At 47.5% G+C, this 21,956-nt stretch overlaps 1 protein-coding gene across 1 annotated transcript in view; it reads right to left on the bottom strand.

Moving 5' to 3' along the window:
* The window catches only part of RNF4 (ring finger protein 4), a 35,880-nt gene extending 23,089 nt beyond the window's left edge, over positions 1 to 12,791 (bottom strand). Inside the window, exon 1 of the mRNA XM_061191056.1 lies at positions 12,737 to 12,791. The gene's annotated coding sequence lies outside the window, so the exon portion shown is untranslated. The remainder of the gene's footprint in view (positions 1 to 12,736) is intronic.
* Between the last annotated feature and the right edge of the window lie 9,165 nt (positions 12,792 to 21,956).

Here is a 21,956-nt window from a genome sequence, read left to right as displayed (position 1 = left end):
CCCCAAGCTGTGCTAGGAGACAGTGCAAATGGCAGGGCCCCAGCCAGCTGCTGGTCATTGCATGATTTGCTCTGGTTAAACCCAGGCAGCCAGAATGGTGATGTTCTGTGACCCACTGGGGGAGCAGGCAGAGGGAACACACCCCTGGTCTCTCAGTTATGAAAGGAGAGATCCTGAACCCTGTTGCACAATCTGTGCGGATGCGGCTTGCCTCACTCAGGCTTACGAACGCAGCTACTGCACCATTACTTTGACTGCGAGGCTGGGGACCCAGAGCTCACAGCCTTCAGTTCATAGCTTCCCAGAATACAGTGACCGTGCCTTACTGCACATGCTCTGAGGATCCCTGCCAACTGGGAGGGTGGGTGATGCTGAAGCCCCCTCCCATCTTGAATCCTCTCTGGAGTAATGAGGAGGAGATCAATAAACAAATGGAAACCCCTCCACCCCACAAAAAAAAACAAAAACAAAAAAAACTCCTGCACGGTCCTGTACTAGCTTCTGAGAAAAGACAAGAGAATCAGAACTGCTTACACGTGACCTCACCAACACCTAGCAACCAAGAAGGAACAGAGCTTCCTAGGCCAGCACAGAGCACAGAGCCTCTGCCTCTTCCCAACGACTGGGAACTGTTGCTCTCTGGAGGAGCTGATAGTTCAGGGGAGTAGATGAGAGCCACCAACCCTGATCCACCCTGTGTGCCCAGCTGAGACTTCTGTCACTGGCAACACAAGTAGAGAAAAACCAAGAAACTGTGGATTGGGAAGCCAAGCAGGTTCCAGGAAGAGCAGAGAAGGCAGCAGATGCGGAGGCTATTGGAGAATGAGAGGCCCTTGGATTCACTCAGGGCCCACTGAAAGGTGGCAACTAACCACGATAAATCAGTGTTCAGGGACGCAGTAGATAAAGCAACAAATGAGAAGCAAAAACGTGGAGCCAGGAGTCAGGGTGTAATCCGTGTAGAAGGGCTTCTAGTGGGGGAGGGCCTGAGCTCAGGGCAAGGCTGAGGGACCAGAGGAGAGTCAAAGCAAGGAGAAGGCTCTGTGGTCACCCGGTCCTGAGCGATAGTGGCCTGTACGTCAGGCTCACCTGGAGGGCTTGTTAAACTAGATTCTGATTCAGCAGGTCTGGGATGGGGCTCAAAACTCTGCACTCCTAACAACTTCCTAGGCAATTCTGACGGTTCTGCTCCAGAGGCTACCGCACGAGAACCAATGGCCTAGGACAATGGCCTCGGAGCTGGGGAGAACTAGTCGTATCTGAGCGAAATTAATGCAGGACCGCTCTCAAACCCACCTTTCTTCTCATCTCCCGTGCCGCTACCTCCTCCAAATGACTGCCCATCTCCTGGTACCCTTCTACCTTACTGCCAACGCATCGCTCTAAAACATACAGCCGACCCCCACAGCCTTTCCCTGGTTCCCCATCACGTCCTAACTCCTAAGCATGGCCTGTGGAAGCAAGCTGGCCTTACAGTTAGAGCACATCTCCAGAGCCAGACAGCTTGGACAGGGGTCAGGCCTCCAAAACCCCTACTTGTGACCTCTGGCGAAACACTGAACTTCTCTGTGCCTTACTTCCTTATCTACAGAACAAGACAGCACCCCCCTCAATGGGTGTGTGAGGATTACAGGAGTTAATGCAAAGAGCACCTGGACCAGTGTGCACGTTTTAAAGGCTCAAGGACTGTGGGTGGGTATCACTGACTTGTTCTGCCAGCACCAGCCTTGCAGGCTCTCCAAATGTACTGCCCACTGAACAGCTCCACCCCTTTGCTCAAGCCCTTAAGTGCTGTGCAACACTGCACCCAATCCAGCTTTAAAAAAGAACCCACGACTGCACATCTCCCCACCTCGTTCACTTACCAGTATGGCTCCTACCCCGGAATACAGCGATGAATAAATCCAGCCACCAGCTCCTATCCGGGGGTGGCTGCTGGCAGGCAGCTCAGCTGTGGTAACTGGGGCAAATGAGCCAGGTGCAAAAGAAACCAGGAGGACAAGGAGAGGCCAGAGGAGGTTTGCCAGGAGAAAACACATTAAAGGGACTGCCCAGATAGCCTCATCCACCAGAGGGCAGACAGCAGAAGCAAGAAAAACTACAATCCTGCAGCCTGTGGAACAAAAACCACATTCACAGAAAGATAGACAAGATGAAAAGGCAGAGGGCTATGTACCAGATGAAGGAACAAGATAAAACCCCAGAAAAACAACTAGATGAAGTGGAGATATGCAACGTTCCAGAAAAAGAATTCAGAATAATGATAGTGAAGATGATCCAGGATCTCAGAAAAAGCATGGAGGCAAAGATCGAGAAGATGCAAGAAATGTTTAACAAAGACCTATAAGAATTAAAGAACAAACAAACAAGAGATGAACAATACAATAACTGAAATGAAAAATACACTACAAGGAATCAATCGCAGAATAACTGAGGCAGAAGAACGGATAAGTGACCTGGAAAACAGAATGGTGGAATTCACTGCTGTGTAACAGAATAAAGAAAAAAGAATGAAAAGAAATGAAAACAGCCTAAGAGACCTCTGGGACAACATTAAACACAACAACATTCGCATTATAGGGGTCCCAGAAGGAGAAGAGAGAGAGAAAGGACCCGAGAAAATATGTGAAGAGATTATAGTTGAAAACTTCCCTAACATGGGAAAAGAAATAGCCACCCAAGTCCAGGAAGCTCAGAGAGTCCCAGGCAGGATAAACCCAAGGAAAAACATGTAATCAAATTGACAAAAATAAAGCAATAGGGAAAAACAACAAATAACATACAAGGGAACTCCCATAAGGTTAAGAGCTGATTTCTCAGCGAAACTCTACAAGCCGGAAGGGAGGGGCATGACATATTTAAAGTGATAAAAGGGAAGAATCTACAACCAAGATTACTCTACCAGGCAAGGATCTCATTCAGATTCGATGGAGAAATCAAAAGCTTTACAGACAAGCAAAAGCTAAGAGAATTCAGTACCACCAAACCAGCTCTACAACAAATGCTAAAGGAACTTCTCTAACTGGGAAACACAAGAGAAGAAAAGGACCTACAAAAGCAAACAATTAAGCAATTAAGCAAACATATATATGCTGTCTACAAGAGACCCACTTCAGACCTAGGGACACAGACAGACTGAAAGTGAGGGGATGGAAAAAGATACTCCATGCAAATGGAAATCACAGCAAAGCTGGAGTACCAATACTCATATCAGATAAAACAGACTTTAAATAAAGAATGTTACAAGAAACAAGGGAAGACACAACATAATGATGAAGGGATCAATCCAAGAAGAAGATATAACAATTATAAATATATATGCACCCAACATAGGAGCACCTCAATACATAAGGCAACTGCTAACAGTTATAAAAGAGGAAATCAACAGTAACACAATAATAGTGGGCGACTTTTAACACCTCACTTACACCAATAGACAGATCATACAAACAGAAAATTAATAAGGAAACACAAGCTTTAAATGACACAACAGACCAGATAGATTTAATTGATATTTATAGGACATCCCATCTGAAAATAGCAGATTACACTTTCTTCTCAAGTGTGCACGGAACATTCTCCAGGATAGATCACGTCTTGGGTCACAAATCAAGTCTCAGTAAAATTTAAGAAAATTGAAATCATATCAAGCATCTTTTCTGACCACACCGTGAGACTAGAAATCAATTACAGGGAAAAAAACATAAAAAACACAAACACATGAAGGCTAAACAGTATGTTACTAAATAACCAAGAGATCACTGAAGAAATCAAAGAGGAAATCAAAAAATACCTAGAGACAAATGACAATGAAAACACAACGATCCAAAACCTATTGGATGCAGCAAAAGCAGTTCTAAGAGGGAAGTTTATAGCTATACAAGCCTACCTCAAGAAACAAGAAAAATCTCAAGTAAACAATCTAACCTTACACCTAAAGCAACTAGAGAAAGAAGAACAAACAAAACCCAAAGTTAGCAGAAGGAAAAAAATCATAAAGATCAGAGCAGAAATAAATGAAATAGAAACAAAGAAAAAAATAGCAAAGATCAATAAAACTAAAAGCTGGTTCTTTGAGAAGATAAACAAAACTGATAAACCATTAGCCAGACTTATCAAGAAAAAGAGGGAGAGGATTCAAATCAATAAAGTTAGAAATGAAAAAGGAGAATTTACAACAGACACCACAGAAATACAAAGCATCCTAAGAGACTACTACAAGCAACTCTATGTCAATAAAATGGACAACCTGGAAGAAATGGACAAATTCTTAGAAAGGTATAACCGTCCAAGACTGAACCAGGAAGAATTAGAAAATATGAACAGACTAATCACAACTAATGAAATTGAGATTAAAAATCTTCCAACAAACAGAAGTCCAGGACCAGATGGCTTCACAGGTGAATTCTATCAAACATTTAGAGAAGAGCTAACACCCATCCTTCTCAAACTCTTCCAAAAAATTGCAGAGGAAGGAACACTCCCAAACTCATTCTATGATGCCACCATCACCCTGATACCAAAACCAGACAAAGATGCTGCAAAAAAAGAAAATTACAGACCAATATCACTGATGAATATAGATGCAAAAATCCTCAACAAAATACTAGCAAACAGAATCCAACAACACATTAAAAGGATCAGACACCATGATCAAGTGGGATTTATCCCAAGGATGCAAGGATCCTTCAATATACGCAAATCAATCAATGGGATACACCATATTAACAAATTGAAGGGCAAAAACCATATGATCATCTCAATAGATGCAGAAAAAGCTTTTGACAAAATTCAACACCCATTTATGATAAAAACTCTCCAGAAAGTGGGCACAGAGGGAACCTACCTCAACATAATAAAGGCCATATATGACAAACCCACAGCAAACATCATTCTCAATGGTGAAAAACTGAAAGCATTTCCTCTAAGATCAGGAACAAGAGAAGGATGTCCACTCTCGCCACTATTATTCAACATAGTTTTGGAAGTCCAAGCCACAGCAATCAGAGAAGAAAAAGAAATAAAAGGAATACAAATTGGAAAAGAAAAAGTAAAACTGTCACTGTTGGCAGATGACATGATACTATACATAAAGAATCCTAAAGATGCCACCAGAAAACTACTAGAGCTAATCAATGAATTTGGTAAAGCTGCAGGATACAAAATTAATGCACAGAAATCTCCTGCATTCTTATACACTAATGATGAAAAATCTGAAAGAGAAATTAAGGAAACACTCCCATTTACCACTGCAACAAAAAGAATAAAATACCTAGGAATAAACCTACCTAGGGAGACAAAAGACCTGTATGCAGAAAACTATAAGACAATGATGAAAGAAATCAAAGATGATACAAACAGATGGAGAGATATACCATGTTCTTGGACTGGAAGAATCAATATTGTGAAAATGCCTATACCACCCAAAGCAATCTACAGGTTCAATGCCATCCCTAACAAATTACCAATGGCATTTTTTACAGAACTAGAACAAAAAATCTTAAAATTTGTATGGAGACACAAAAGACCCCGAATAGCCAAAGCAGTCTTGAGGGGAAAAAAACGGAGCTGGAGGAATCAGACTCCCTAACTTCAGACTATACTACAAAGCTACAGTAATCAAGACAGGATGGTACTGGCACAAAAACAAATATAGATCAATGGAGCAGGAGAGAAAGCCCAGAGATAAACCCACACACATATGGTCACCTTATCTTTGATAAAGGAGGCAAGAATATACAATGGAGAAAAGGCAACCTCTTCAATAAGTGGTGCTAGCAAAACTGGACAGCTACATGTAAAAGAATGAAATTAGAACACTCCCTAACACCATACACATAAAAAAAAACTCAAAATGGATTAAAGACCTAAACGGAAGGCCAGACACTATAAAACTCTTAGAGGAAAACATAGGAAGAACACTCTTTGACATAAATCACAGCAAGATGTTTTTTGATCCACCTCCTCGAGTAATGGAAATAAAAACAAAAATAAACAAATGGGACCTAATGAAACTTAAAACCTTTTGCAAAGCAAAGGAAACCACAAACAAGATGAAAAGACAGCCTCAGAATGGGAGAAAATATTTGCAAATTAATCAACCGACAAAGGATTAATCTCCAAAATATATAAACAGCTCATGCAGCTCAATATCAAAAAAACAAACAACCTAATCCAAACATGGGCAGAAGACCTAAATAGACATTTCTCCAAAGAGGACGTACAGATGGCCAAGAAGCACATGAAAAGCTACTCAACATCACTAATTATTAGAGAAATGCAAATCAAAACTACACCTCATACCAGTTATCACCAGGTATCACCTCACACCAGTTAGAATGGGCATCATCAGAAAATCCACAAACAAATGCTGCAGAGGGTGTGGAGAAAAGGGAACCCTCTTGCACTGTTGGTGGGAATGTAAATTGATACAGCCACTATGGAGAACAGTATGGAGGTTCCTTAAAAAACTAAAAATAGAATTACCATATGGCCCAGCAATCCCACTACTGGGCATGTACCCAGAGAAAACCATAATTCAAAAAGACACATACACCCCAATGTTCACTGCAGCACTATTTACAATATCCAGGTCATGGAAGCAACCTAAATGCCCACTGACAGACAAATGGATAAAGAAGATGTGGTACATATATACGATAGAATATTGCTCAGCCATAAAAAGGAATGAAATTGGGTCATTTGTAGAGACATGGATGAATCCAGAGACTGTCATACAGAGTGAAGTAAGTCAGAAAAAGAAAAACAAATACCGCATATTAATGCATATATGTGGAACCTAGAAAAGTGGTACAGATCCGGTTTGCAGGGCAGAAATTGAGACACAGAAGTAGAGAAAAAATGTATCGACACCAAAGGGGAAAAGTGGCAGCGGGGGTGGTGGTGGTGTCATGAATTGCGAGATTAGGATTGACATATATACACTAATATGTATAAAATGGATAACTAATAAGAATCTGCTATATAAAAAAATAGATTAAATAAAATTCAAAAAAAGATTAAGAAAATAAAGATAAAAGGACTGCCCAGCCAGCTGAGCCTCTTTCTCCAGCACATGGTGGTCTGCATCCGTGCATGTCCCCCATCCCCCATTATCCACTCAGTGGTTTAGAGAGAGTATCTCTTCACCGTGTCACTCTCTCCAGGGAGACTCGCGGCTGGCCTACAGCACATCTCCTGACAGCCCTCAGGCTGGCCCACAGGTGCTCTCACTGGAGAATGGCACAAAGGCTTCCCAAAGCAACACCACCTGAGATGAGGACAGGACACCTGTCTTGAACAGAAGGTGTTCAAGCCAGGTGTCCTGAACACCTCAACAGTCTCTTAGGACTCAAAAGACCAGATCACACATAGTCCCAGATCCGCCGTACTTCCTGTTGCTAACCACAAGAAGTATCTTATGTTCGAGTATACACCCATGATGCAAAATGTCACTGACAGAGGAGGGAGAGATCAGTCCGCTGAGCAAAGGGAAATAATTTAATGCACATACCTTGGTTGCTCCATAAGCCTTTTGCCTCCTACTTGTTTAATTTTTAGGTTTTCAAATATGGTCATTAAAGACATGTCCTGCAACCGTCTGGAGGGGCCCCCATTCCTCAGCTTGCACACCCTCCCTGCTCTCTGAAACCAGCCTCCTGAGCCCCAGCGGCTGCTTCCCAGAGCTTCCTCATTCTCCAGGTTCTGCCACGCCCTCCCATGCCCAATGCCAACTAGCAATTTGTTCCATATCTGTGTTTTTCTTTAGGGGATAATAAAGGTCAGTGGTCAGATGACATAAAAAGTTGGAAGGCTGGCCTTAGGGAAATCTGCCAAGGGGCTGGATTTCACCAGAGAATGGAGGTGGGAAGATGCGGGGGGGGGGGGGGGGGCGGGCGGGGCGGGCATTCCCAGCAGACCAGTTTGGGGACATGGAAGTGTAGTGTGTGAACAGAGAGGGGGTCATGGGAAAGGAGGCGCTCACCAACTGCAAAGGGTTCTGGATCATGCAGGTTAATAGAGGTCATTAGAACAATAAAACTAACAATAGCTAAAACTCAGAGGCCACTTCTACGTTCAAGACACTAAGCACTTTCCAAGCACCATCTCCTGTAATCCTCCTCTCACCCAACAAGGAGGCAGGTACTATTATGATCACCATTTCACACACAAAGGAGCTAAGGATGACCACGGGTTATGTAACTTGCCCGAAGTCCACACTGAGTAAACACCAGAGGCTAGATTTAAACCAGGGCAGTCTGATGCCAGAAGGCCCCCAGCCTTAAACAAATTTGAGCCAAAATCAGATGTATTAATTCCAGAAACAATATGGAACACAGATGTTTTCCAGATTTCTCAAATTTAGTGTGTCCAGAAAGAAACTCCTTCTAACATGCCAGCACTCCATCTTAGCAAATGGCCCCGCCACCCCTTGGTTTCCAAAGCAAACTGCAGTCATTCAGCAAGATCTCACTTTTTTTAAAATTTATTTTTGGCTGCATTGGGTCTCCGTTGCCGCACTCAGGCTTTCTCTAGTTGCAGCAAGTGGGGGCTACTCTTTGTTGTGGTGCATGGCTTCTCACTGTGGTGGCTTCTCTTGTTGCGGAGCACGGGCTCTAGGCGCGCAGGCTTCAGTAGTTGTGGCTTGAGGGCTCTAGGGCGCAGGCTCAGTAGTTGTGGTGCACGGGCTTAGTTGCTCCGCAGCATGTGGGATCTTCTGGGAGCAAGGATCGAACCCGTGTGCCCTGCATTGGCAGGTGGATTCTTAACCACTGTGCCACCAGGGAAGTCCCAGCATGCCCTCACTTGATGGAAGTGCCACAGAGGACACTTTGTACCTAGCTCATCTCTTGCCCAAAGCAGATGCTCATGTTTACTGAAGGAATAAATGGCCTGGAGGTGAGAGAGGAGTGGTAAATGTTGTCCCTACCACTAAGAAAAGACCTGGGGTAGAGCTTGGCACTGGGAATGGTCAAGAAGGCCAGATGCCAGGAATCCCGAAAGCTCTGACAGGAGGCTGAGGGAAGACCAACCCACGCCAAGGTGTCTAACTGGTTATTCCACGGCAGTAATGCCATGAAACCGAGCTAGAGAAGGGATAAAAAGAAACAGGTGTCAAGGGTAGAGAGCTTTAGTTTTAGAAATGCTGCATGGGGGGTATCCAAGTAGAAAGGTCCAAAGGTAGCTGAAAAACTCAGAGGAGAGAGAACTAGGGTAGAGGTAGAGGTTTTAGAATCTGTGTTAAAATCTGGGGAGTTAGGTAGAAAAAAAAGAAGCCTGTAAAGAGAATAAAAAGCCAGAAACAAAGCTTGGAGAACTTGGAAATATCAGTTAGACAAAAGCTGGCATTTCAAGGAGAAAGCAGCAATAAACAGGCAGGGGACTAGAATGAGGCCAGTGAGCCGGCCACAGGGAGCTGGACACTGTCGACCAAGCAAGTGGAGGCCCAAACTGTTACTGAGGGCCAAGCTGGGCTGCCTGGAGGAAGTGACACTGAAGATGAGGCCGGAAAGTGACCGGAGTTATTTAACAAACAAATCGGGTGGGCAGGGCATCGAAGGGGAGAGGAATACCTGCCCTAGACAAGTACTGTGTCAGCAGTGAGAACTGAGGACCACACGGTGGCGTGACGCAACACCACAGGCCTCCTAACGCACACCCCGGGGGCAGGGCCATCAAGGGTTTCAGATAGAGATGCATTTGGAGAGACTGCGGCACCTGTGCGCTGAGGACCAATGGGAGACTGGACAAGTCAGAATGCAGACCTGCGTGGAGACTTACAGGAACCCAAGCAAGAAGAAAGCTGTGTGGCTTGGAGGTAGTGGAAAGACGTGAGGCCACCTACTAGATGGGAGCGGGGTTGGTGAGGTTAGTACCTTCAGTGTTCTTACAGATTTAATGGTCTACTCGATTGTGATGTTACTGTCAGAGGTTGATTTTTTTCCCAGGAAGCTATCATGGACACTAAAGGTGATACCCCCCAACTTTAGTTAGGAGTGTGACACCCGTAATCATATACATGTATGTGACGCCTATGTGGATGTGATTACATGTGTACGTCTACACACAGGATGGTTAGAAACAGACTGTTTAGCAGTGTTCGACTAGAGCCGGATTCTGTCACCGTATCTCCCACCACAGTTTTCCCACAAGCCAAGAAAGGAAGAGTCAGCAGAAAAGGGGAGGGGGAGGGGTGCACGAGAAACAGAAGGAAGCAGCAACTATGCAGCGAGTCCCAGGGGGATGTCTGGATGAGCAGCTCCGCCCAGCCCAGCCCCACGGCAGGCACACAGAGCCCTCACACAAGCCAGGGCAGCCGAGGCTGACACAACCACTCACTGAAAATCTGAGACCAAACTCCCCGGCACTGCTTCCACAAGCCCCAGGCAATCTGGATTCTAAGGTGGCTCCTTGCGCGTTTTCCTTCCAGGAGAGGATACTCAGACACACTGGGTCACTCACTCATTCTGTGTGGCAACTATAAAGCCGATCTCACTGTAAACTCGTAAGTGGCCGTTCTGAGACACAAGCAGAGTGAGTCTGGCTGAACTGGCCAGGGCAACCCCTTCACGTCGGCACGGCAAAGGCAGAGGAAAGCCTAAATCCTACAGAATCTCACCAGGGTGATGCCAATTTATCAGCAACTGATTAGGCACTGGCTAATACCAACAGTCTAGGTCACGTCTCTCCTTTTTATTATTTTGGCTGCACCTCACGGCTTGTGGGATCTTAGTTCTCCAACCAGGGGTCGAACCCCAGCCCTAGGCAGTGAAAGTGCGGAGTCCTAACAACTGGACCGCCAGGGAATTCCCTTCAAAGCTTCTTAAATGAACTTTGATGCCACTGTCAAATCAACATCCAGACCTTAGTACTTAAGAAAAATATGAACCTCTTGCTTGTTATACAAAAGAGGGTGCATGGTATAGACAGCAATGATGAGACTGGCCAAATGAGCTCCACAGCCCTGCACAAATACTTGATCTCCATGCCTCAGTTTTACCATCTTCAATGTCAGAAAAATATCCCTTACCTTGCAGCCGTGATGATGAATCAAAGGGCCCAGTAGGTTCCCAGCACCCTGGAGACACCCTATCAGCTGAGTAATTCAGCAACTATGTACGGGTGCCTACTCTGGTCAGACACTGCTTCAGGGGCTAGAAATATAATGGTGAACAAGAGGCACTCCTGGGGCTTCCCTGGTGGCGCAGTGGTTAAGAATTGGCCTGCCACTGCAGGGGACACAGGTTCAAGCCCTGGTCCAGGAAGATCTCACATGCCGCGGAGCAACTAAGCCTGTGTGCCACAACTACTGAGCTCACGTGCCACAACTACTGAGGCCCGTGCGCCTAGAGCCCGCGCTCCACAAGAGAAGCCACTGCAATGAGAAGCCCGCACACCACAACGAAGAGTAGCCCCCACTCACTGCAACTAGAGAAAGCCCATGCGCAGCAACAAAGACCCAACACAGCCAAATATAAATAAATAAACAAACAAATAAATTTATTTATTTATTTTTTTTAAAAAAAGAGAGACACTCCTGGAGCATATACTCTAAGTGGAAAGACAATCAATAAATCAAGTAATAAATATGGATTACATCAGAAAAGCCAGAAACCATAGCTCTTCTTACAAGTGTGAGTGCTACTAGATGAGAGCAAAGCAAACTTTCAGCCCCAGGAAGAAGTGGAACAAATGTTTCCGGCTCTCAGCAAGGCTTAATTCATTTCCAGAAAAGACTTGGCACGATGTGGCTAATCACTCCTGCTTAGGCTTAGAGGAAGCTGACGAGCCAGCACAGAGGCAGTGGGGCAACCCTCTCCCAGTTATTTATTCCTAAAGGAGGCTCAGCAGCCTCGACCACCGATCTCCCCTGAGGTTTTTGCAGGGACTAGACTAGATCTGGCAAAAACAGAAAGCAGCTGACTAAGCTGAGAGACAGTAACTGGGTCTTTCACACATTAATCTTATGACCCTGATGAAGCAGTCAGTCTCAGAAGCCTGAAAGGGGCACCACAGCCAAGGAGACGTCACACCTGCTCAGTGATTTGTCACTCAGGGAAGTTCTTTCCTTTTCTCCAAACAAAGGACCCGTCAAGGATTGCCTTTTGCTTCTACTAGAGAAAAAGAACAGCTCTTTGGGCATAGCGATGTTCTACTTTTGTTTGTGATTCAGGCCTTGAGGTACAAGGCTCCAGAATTAAGAATGAACCTCAGCTTTTTGAAAATGAAAAAAAAAAAAAATCCACAGTAAAAAGAATATTATTCAGCCTTAAAAAGAAAATTCTGATACCTGCTGCAACATGGATGAACCCTGAAAACATTATGCTCAGTGAAATAAGACACAAAAGGGCAAATATTGCATAATTCCTCTTATGTGAAGTCCCAAGACATCAAATTCAGAGACAGAAGTAGAATGGTGATTGCCAGGGACTAGGGGAAGGGCGAACAGGGAGTTATCCTTTAATGAATACAGAGTTTCTGTCTGGGAAGGTGAAAAAAGTTCTGGAGATAGATGGTGATGGTTGCACAACAATGTGAATTTACTTAATGCCACTGAACACCTAAAAGTGCTTATAAATCGTCTATTTTACGTTATGTATATTTTACCACAACAAAAAAATTAAAAAATAAACTTCACCTAATGCTTTTTTCCTAGATAGTTTAAATAGGATTTAGCCGAGCATTCAGAAACACTCTGCAGTGGGTACAGCCCCAGAAACACCTGTAAGGAGCTCACCTGTATTGGGACCCTCAGTCTCCTCCATGTCCTGGGATCTGCAGGACACACCTACGACTCTTAACACAGCCAAAGAGGACCTTGGCTCATTCTCTACTCAGTGACACTGTTCTTAGGAACTTCTCCACAGCTTCACATGCAGGATTATGACAAATTCCCCCCAAATACTAGGTTGACCCTTTTGTCAATGAAACCCCTGGAGCCTGGGGCGGGGCAGGGGGTGGAGGGGTGCAGGCGGGAAGGGCACCTTACTTCTCTCACAGCCACGTCTGATGAGGTTGTATCAGTGATTGATTTGGAGGATTTTCACAACTGGGAGGGATATTAATAGACACCAAATTCAACCAACTAATTTTGGCAGTTCAGAAGCTGCCTACTTGGTCCTATAACTACTCCTTTGCAGAAGGGTTTCTCTGGCATAGCACAGAAGCAAAGCGGAGTGGCCTCTCCACCTCTCTGACCCCTAACTTCTAATTTTCTTTCAGTCACAGTGGTCTGGGCTCTGAAGGGAGCCGGTGATACAAACAAGGCAATTGCTGGGGGCCAGGAGCAAGGGTAATATAATGAAGGAAACCTAAGATTTCCACCAGAGGTTGAAAAGATACCAGAGGCCGAGGGGACAAATTGACCTCAGGTGCCGAGGCCATTAACAACCTCCAACTCTAAAACTCACATGAGGCAGGCATGCTGGGCCTGTGTGGATGGCACCCAAGCACAAAGCTAGGAATCTTAGCTGCTTCTACTGAATCATGACCCTGGGGTGGGGGGGGCTGGGGTGTATGTGTGTGGAGTAAACCAAGAGCCACTAAACAGAGCAGACATGCAGACTGCAGTGGCGGTGGCAGCGGGGAGGCAGAAGCTTATAAATGCTGTATACCTACAGCAAAGGGCAGCCCAGCAGCGCCCCACAGAGGGAATTCCCTCATCTGCATAAGAGGGGACCTGGTCTCAAATAGCACTGCCCCCAGGGCTCCGTAGCAGAAGGCACAGCCTTCCATTGAGGCAGTTGCACAAGCGCGCTGGCTAATGAATGGATGCATGCAGTCACCAAATGGCTAGCCAAACCCAATTCTCTAAAGACATTAATCTTGGCAGTGGAATCCAGATCCTCTTCAACTCTCTTCCTAGGAAGTAAGATATTAAGTCAATGGTCCTTGGCTCCCAGGACAGCAAGCACCTATTATAAAGGGAACGTTGGGAATGTTCTAAGAGAAAAAGCAGGAAAACAGTAGGAAGAACATTAAGTGGGCCAGAGAAAGTTAAAAGCTTCACATGGTAGCTCAAAAAAATCTGCCAGACTCCAAGAGGCCCAAGAATATTGCAAATGTTCCAAAATGATCGAACCCATTGCGTTCACGTGTATAGCCAACAACTCACCGGTCTGGCCTCATTTGTAGTTACAGACATATGTTTTCCTAAAAATCACCATACGACACAAAAAGTCCACAGGGTTTATGGGAAAAAGTGGAATTAGGGGTGTAACACCCAAAAACTTAAGACGGTAAACTTACACACACACACGGTAAGAAGCTAACAAAAACCTAACAAAAATGGCAGCACAGTTTGACAAATTAAATGGTTAAGAAATGCATATATACTACAACAACTATGGCACTTAACCAGGTCTGCAGCTCATGAGTTATTGGGAAATAGGGTGAGTGTTGTAACAAGAGACGTGCACAGGGTGTGGCTCACGACACACACAGTCAACTGAGATAGCTGGTGGATGTCTGAAGTGTATATGGTCTATGTGGCTTGGTTCAGCTGAGTTCAATTTTCTGTTTACCTATTACCCACAGATGAAATTATGCACACTAAACTCAATATTCCCGTTATATTCAACTTGTTTCCTAAAGTATCAATCCCGTTGGAACAAATCCATGCTTCCAAACAAGTGTTTAAAGCAGAACTGACTGTACCTTACTTCAGGTACCCTGGATGTCAGTATCCACTCCATGTTCTTTCCTATCACAGCCCCATAATTTGATACATGCTGTTGCCTTGCCTGCAAAGGTTCCCCTACCCCCATTCCACTTTGGGGAACTCCTCATTGTTCAAGGCCTTCCTCAAAGAAATGTTACTTACATTTCTCTCACTCCTGACCCTAAATTTCTTCTACTGTACAAGTACGCTAAGCATAACTCTATGTCAAATACTGATCAGTGCATGCCCTCTTCTTTGCACACCACTTGGCACAAACATGGTGAAAAATAATGATTTTTTCCATTGAAATTAAATTATCAAGCTCATTAGATGCTTGAAAAGAGATGGCAGATACTTAGAAAAGATAGCATAAAGTGTTTTTGAGAGGGGGGCGGAAAAGGATGACTTTCAGAGATGAGAAAAATGGAGCCTGACATTGCAAGTAAAAATGTAGCCACCATCAGGAAATAAAGGAAGACTTAAAAACAGATGATCATCATGGGAGAACAGGACAGAACATCTCTACCTGAAGCATTTTCAACTTGGAAAAAGAGGCCAGAGCAAAAAGTTCTTAAATATTAGTTAAGAACTGAAAAATATCAAGAAGGTGCTTAGAAAGAAAGCAAATTTTATACCGGTCTGCTATAGCAAGCAGGAGAATTTAGCAACAGTTTGGCTGAAATAAGAGGTGAGGTGCAGCAGACAGACAAATGTCCAGGTCCTAAGACCACCTCCTTTGGTTGGGGGTTGGGGGGACTCACGAAAAATAACTAGAGTCTTCAGGAATACAACGCAGTCACCGAAAATTCAGCTTCTTGAGAATATTTATAATCAGACCCTTCCTGGGTAAACGTTACTTGAAAAAACAAACATAAAAATAAAGACAATATCCCCCACTTTTAAATTTTATTTTCACTATTTAAAGCTACTAGAAACACCAGCCCTGTGCTTTCCCACCACAGAAAAATGTGAATGACATAACAAAGTCCAGCAAAAGGAACAAAGACAATGGAATCTGAGGTCCAGATGCTAGGTCTCTTCTTACTAACTGTGTGACCTTGGGCAAGTGACTGTGCCCTTCCTGCGCTTCAGGACACATAAAATGGAACTAACCACAACTACCTGGCAGGGTGGATTTGTAAGTGGTAGAGACTACTAAACAGTAGACGTGATATCACAAACCTAGAGTAACCCTTACAGACAACGGAGTCGCATTCCTAAAACCAGAAATTATGATTCCAAAACAAAAAGGCATTAGCAGATAATAATGCCATTTAGCAGACATTCTTTCATTTTAAATTTGTGTATGTCAAGTAAATCTAAATATATATAGCAAGCTAATTTACTCAGCTATCTGGAGGTACATTCTGCAGTTAATGTACCCTACTGGATACACCAGGAAACCATGTGGTTTCAAAAGAGTACAGGAAGGCCTGATGGTCACAATTTCTCTTTTGCACCAGCAGGCTACTGATAATACTCATTTTGAAATGTTTCCAGGCCTTTCCTACTCTGCATGATGTGGTATTCAATAAACCTGCCAATTCTTATTTATGCCGGGGGAAATATAAAAATGCTTCCAAAGGAGATTCCATAACCCTATAGTAGCACCCTTCATCTTAACCTCACATGTCTTTCTCACACTTGAACTGTGACCTCAGAGTAAGTCAGTATCTGTGCTCTGGGCCTTCCCCCTCAGAGAGGAAACCTCGAAATGCCTCGCTCTAAAATTCCCAAAGTCCTGCTGGGAAACAAGCTATTTAGAAAGATAAGTTAGAAGAGCACATATGTGAATTATATCTCAATAACAGAGCCAACCCTGTAATATTCTACAGGAGCCACCTTATCCCTCAAAAATTCCTAATTTGGGGACGGTGAGAGATGTACGTAAATCATTCCAAAATGAGACACTGATAAACAGATACACAAGAACATACAAAGCCATTTCTATACAGCATACAAACCAATTACCTTGTGCACATATTTTCATTGAGTAGCACCCCAAAACGTTTCCAAAAATTGGCAGGGGTATAAACTACCGGACATAGACTTGGCTAAGAGCTTTTAAGTAAAGAGCCAGTGAAGAACTGCCATGACTGGCAATCGCCATTACCAAGTTCAGTGACTAGTCACTACCCTGGTCCAGGCTATCCTTTTCTCTCTTCCTAACTGGTCCTGAAGCCACTAGTTTTGTCCACCTTTCTAACCATCCTTCTCATAGCACAGTGATTTTTCTAAAACGCAAACCTAACCCTGTTAACTTCCCTGCTTAGAACTCAATTTAGTGATTTCCCACCTGGCCTTAAGATGAATTCTGAACTCCTTATTGCGGAGGCACACCGGAGACCTTCTGTGATCTAGTTCCAGCTTACCTCTCCAGTCCCACCTTTCTGCCACTTATATTTCAACCTCAGGGAATATCTCTCACTCTCTCCACTCTGGCTCCCGGGCCTGTACCATGCCTATTTTTGTGCAAGCAGAAAGCTTGGCATGCAGAAGACCTCAAAATGTGATGACTTAAAAAATTAACGTACGCGTTCTCAAAGGAGGAAAAAAAAAGTCCCCTCAAAAAAAAAAAAAAGCCTCCTCTTTTTATGTACAAAGCATAAACATGCATATACCACATAAAAAGGACATACAGTGTGAAAGCAGCATTAAAATTTCCTGGAGTGGGCAATCAGGAAAACAACGTGTGAAAAAGCTCGGGTGTGCGGGGGGCGGAGTCGTCGTTGTAAAAAGGTTTATAAATACTGGATTACAGCAAGATGTGAGTCAAAGTTGGAAACTCAAGTTCACGCAATACAGAAGCCAGCTACACATCTTTCTACTTGAATATTCCCATTTCACCTCAAACTCATACACAAAACTACCCAATATGTCCCCCCATCCATCAAAAAACAAACCACCAGAAAGACAATGCAAAACGATTCCTTTCAACGTTTCTGCCTCTCGTTAGCAAACTCCTGGTCACTGAATTCAAAGGGCTAGCTCCGCAGTCAGGGAACCGAGGCTGTGACCTTGGGGAGACCACCTCAGTCTCCCCGGCCACTCAGGCAGCCTCAGCGAGTGCAGGACCGCAGAGCTGAGACCCCAGGTCTGGCTCCGAGAACGTGGCGCAGAAGCACAAGGAAGGTATGGCCGTGACCGTCGATGAGGAGGAACTGGAGTTACACAAAAGCCAAAACCTCACAAAAACCGCTACCAAGGCTCTGAACTCTCCCCTTGTCCCTCGACGGGTCAAAGGGTGGAAAGCGGCGTGCAGTGAGTCCTGTGCTTCAGGCACCTGTCTCCAGGCGCCCGCGGGGGGTCTCGGCCGCAGGCCTCGGCGGCCACGCGCCCGGCCAACGCCCGGAAGCCGAGGACCTGCTGAGCTCTGCCCCCGGCGGGCGCCCCAGCCCCGTCCTAACCCGGAGGAGACTCCGCCCGGCCGCCCGCGCCGACTCGCAGGCCCGCGATGGCGGAACGGCTGCGCGAGCACACAAAGGCGGCGGTCTCGGTGGGGACCAAACCCTCGCCCGGTCTCCCCGAAGTCCGACACAGGCCCGCACCCCGCGCCCCGCCCGGCCCTCCGAGTGACCTTGGGCGCGTCCCTCCCCGCCCAGCCTCAGTTTCCCCGGCGACGCTAAGACGAGGCGCCGCGGCCTGCCCGGGCGGCCGACACACGCGGCGGGGCCTCCCCACTTCCGTCCCCGCGCCGAGCTGGGCTTGCGCGGACAGCGGGGCGGGCGGGCAGGCGAGCCGGCCCGCGGGCCCGGTCGGAGGTCGGGGCCCGAGCGTGGTCGGCCGCGCCACGGCGGCTCGTTGTGCCGCGGCGCCGAGGCCTCCGCAGGCCGCGAAGCCGCCCAAACCCCGAATCCGCCCGGCTCTGCCTTGCCGCCCCCTCCCCGCAAAGCCTGGCCCTGCCTGGCGCTGGTGAGGCTCAGCAGGCGCGGCGGTCGGCACACTCCAGCGAGGAAGCACCTTTGGAAGCCGCTGAAAAGCCCTCAACAAGACGCCGCCGCCTCAACAGCGACCCACTTCCGCTCCGGAGACCTCGGCTCCGCCCCCCGCGCGTCCCTATTGGCCACCGCTGTCCCTACTCCCGTGGTCGGCCGGTCGAGGAGGTATATTTTCAATCTTATTGGATAAGAAACCATCTATTACCACTTTGAAATGGGCCTCCTTCCGGCTCCGCCCACGCTCGCGAGCTCAAGCTCCTGCCTTCCCGCGAGAGAGCGGTCGGCGCCCCTCGGCCCGCAAGGCCTCCCGGGAGTCGTGGTCTGGGCTCCGGCTGCCCTGCTCGCGGCGCGGAGCCGGGCGCGCCTCGCCCAACGTGTTTCCTGGGGTCTCTACTATCGGCCTGGATCTGCAGGTCCTCCGGGCGCCCGCGCCCCACCACGTGCCAGGCCCTGGGCCTGCGCCTGATCCCTGCGATCCCGGGCTCTGCCAGGCTGTTGGTGGAGACGCGAGGGAAGCACAGCCCGGCCCATCTTCGGGATCCTGGAGGAGGCACTCAACCAGGACGTCTGCGAGGGCTCCCTGGAGGAAACGAGCTGGGAACTGAAAGGACTAGAATGGAGGAGAGAGTTCCAGAAAGAGGGAGCCTGGATGGGGAAAGGTGGGCTAGCATGTCCAGAAAACTGAAGGCTGCCCAGTGCGCCACGGGTTCAGGGGTTGGGAGAGGTGGGGGTCGGGGAAGGCACGAGTCAGACCTTGGAGGGCCCACATGCCAGGCTAAGAGTCTGGATTATCCCGAAGACAATAGGTGTCAGGAAGGGAAGGACTGAACCCGTGGAGTACTCCTCTCGCCCAGGTCCGGTCCAGCCCGGTCCTGGGAAAGGGGCCATGGCCCAGGCAAAAGCCTGAAGGTCTCTGGGGCATCTGGCGCAACTCCAAGAATCGAGAAGATAGTGTGGGCCCTGGATCCCTCCTGCCTGAGATTGAATCCCAGCTCCATGGTTCAGGCAAGTCTCACGGTTCCCTGGCCTGTAGCATGGAGATAATAGCAGTACCTATCTCAGGGGGAAGGTGGGAGTTGGGAGGACTCAACACTGTGAACACAGGTGCATGCCAGCCTTGGGTGGGGCTGCATATCAGAATTGGGATTAGAGAATCTGGTGGTGGGTTCCTTGAGTTCAGCTCCCAGAACTGGACTTGGGCATGGATTTGGCAACCAGAAAAGAGCCCAGCTTGTCTCTCTTGTTCTGAGAATAACCAGGTCATCCCAGCAGGCCACCCTGGACATGCCCACACAGGTAGAGAACAAGAGGGACCTCCAAGGCCACCTGAGGTCCAGGCTCTAAACTGGTGCACAGCCAGTCCTGCTGAACCTTATTGGCCAAAGCAAGTCAGCCCAGATTCAAGGACTGGGGGAAATAGACTCTGCCCATTTCCTACTGTGTTCCTTGCCTTGGCAGAGGTCACAAGGCAAGGAACATGGATACTGGGAGACATTGTTGCCATCAGTTTACCACACAAGGCCGGCCCTCAGCCCATAAACTCAGGGGATGGCCCAAGACCTGACGCTACTGGGGTTTGTATGGGGCAGAAGCCCCAGGTGCTCTCAAGGCAGCTCTGAGCAGCTGCCCAGTGCAGGAGGGCAGGTGGGGACCCTGTGGATTGCCAACCAGCATTACTCCTAATAGCACCCTGAGTCTGTTGGGCCACCACCTCTCCCCTCTGCTCCAGAGGCCAATCTGATAGGTGAAGGGTAATTCTCTCCCTCTGCCACAGTGCTTGCTTCGGCCCCCATGTGCTGCAAGGGCCCCCATGCAGACCTTCCCCCACTACAGGAACTGGTTCAGCAGAGCATGTTCAATCCAGGCCAGTGAGACTGGAGCACAAGGCTTGGAGGACAGAGAGGTTTCCCTCCTACGAGAACTGCCAGGGAGAGATGGCCCTTCTTCCTCCAGACATGTGAGGTTGGAACTGCTACCAGCTTGGAGACAGAGCTCCTGGATCAGGCATGTCCTGAAGTCTACCCTATTTTGGATTGCCAGTTATAGAAGCTAATAATTCCCCTTTTCAAGCCCTCAGAGCTCCTGAGAGCCTCTCTTGGGACAGGTCACCATCAACGTATTTCCTCGATATCAAATGAAATGGGTTTGAATAACAACACAGGATGTAAGAAATGCCGTGTTTATTTTTTTTAATGAAATTTAATCTGCTCCCAGCTCTAATTTGACAGGCGGGGGTGGGAAATTCCTCTTTCTACCAACCTCAGTTGTGGGGAAGTCCTGGGGTTCTGACACAGTTCAGAATATTGGAGGAGAACGCTGGTCTTTAGTCTGTTCTTGTCCCTTTGAGATGTCCACCCTCTTAGTCTGAATGTGCCCTGGGGTCCAGCCTCCCCCCTCTGCAGACCCAAGAAGGATGTAGGGTGTGGGGGTCTCTCCTAGACATCTATCCGCCTGGCAGTTTCCAGCCCCTCTCTTACTGCCTTGCACCCCATGGGCTTGCCCGTTCTCTCTCCGGGGCGCTGCAACATACTGTGCTTTACACCAGGAGGCTTTCACTCAGCCAGCCTGTCCTCAGAGCCACGCACCTCCAGTCCAGTGATGGGTCTCAGGACCCAGAGGAATCACTCCATTCCTGTCCAGGCCCTGGGCCAGCTCCTGCCCAGTGGCTCTAACCTCGTTCCTTCAGTGATGCTGGAGAAGGCTGGGCAGTGCTCTAAAGGCATCCAGGCTTAGCTTTGGGTCCTGGCTTTCCCGGCAGGTCACTTCACCTCTCTGAGCACCAGTGGCCTCATCAGCAGACGGGGTGTGGGGGACAGTTCCTACATCCCCGGCCAGCTCCCCCCATCGCCTTGAGGTTTGGGAGATAAGGCCGAGAAGGGCCAGTTCCCAGCGGCTCAAGGTCCTGGCGACTTCTACTAATCGCACAAGCACAATCACATTCTCGGTCTTGGGGGTTCCCAGATTAAGCCACCTGACCCCGGGCAGAGAATGCGGATTCCAGGTTTCCATAAGCAGAGCAGGCTCTGGGAACTCCGATGGGGGCGGGCATGGGCAGGAATGCCTAGCGTTAGGCCGTAGGAAGGGCTAGAATCTGGGCTAGGGTGGCCATGTTTTAGCACATAAGATACAAGACGCCCAAATAAATTTGAATTCCAGCGGATCCTTCTGTTAGCATTAGCTTGTCCCACACAATAACTGGCATTTTATTTGGCAACCCTGCTCTGGGCGGGAGGAGACTGAGGCGGAGTGGGGCGAGGGGCGCGGCCAAGGAAGGGGAGGTGCACACCGCCGCTCAGGCTTTATTTGGGCGGGGTCCCGGGGCGGGGGCGGGGGCGGGGGCGGGCCCGCGCCCGCCCGGC

Source organism: Eubalaena glacialis, chromosome 5 (genome assembly GCF_028564815.1).
Source record: "Eubalaena glacialis isolate mEubGla1 chromosome 5, mEubGla1.1.hap2.+ XY, whole genome shotgun sequence".
Lineage (NCBI taxonomy): Eukaryota > Metazoa > Chordata > Mammalia > Artiodactyla > Balaenidae > Eubalaena > Eubalaena glacialis.
This window is presented reverse-complemented; position numbering and strand designations above follow the sequence as displayed.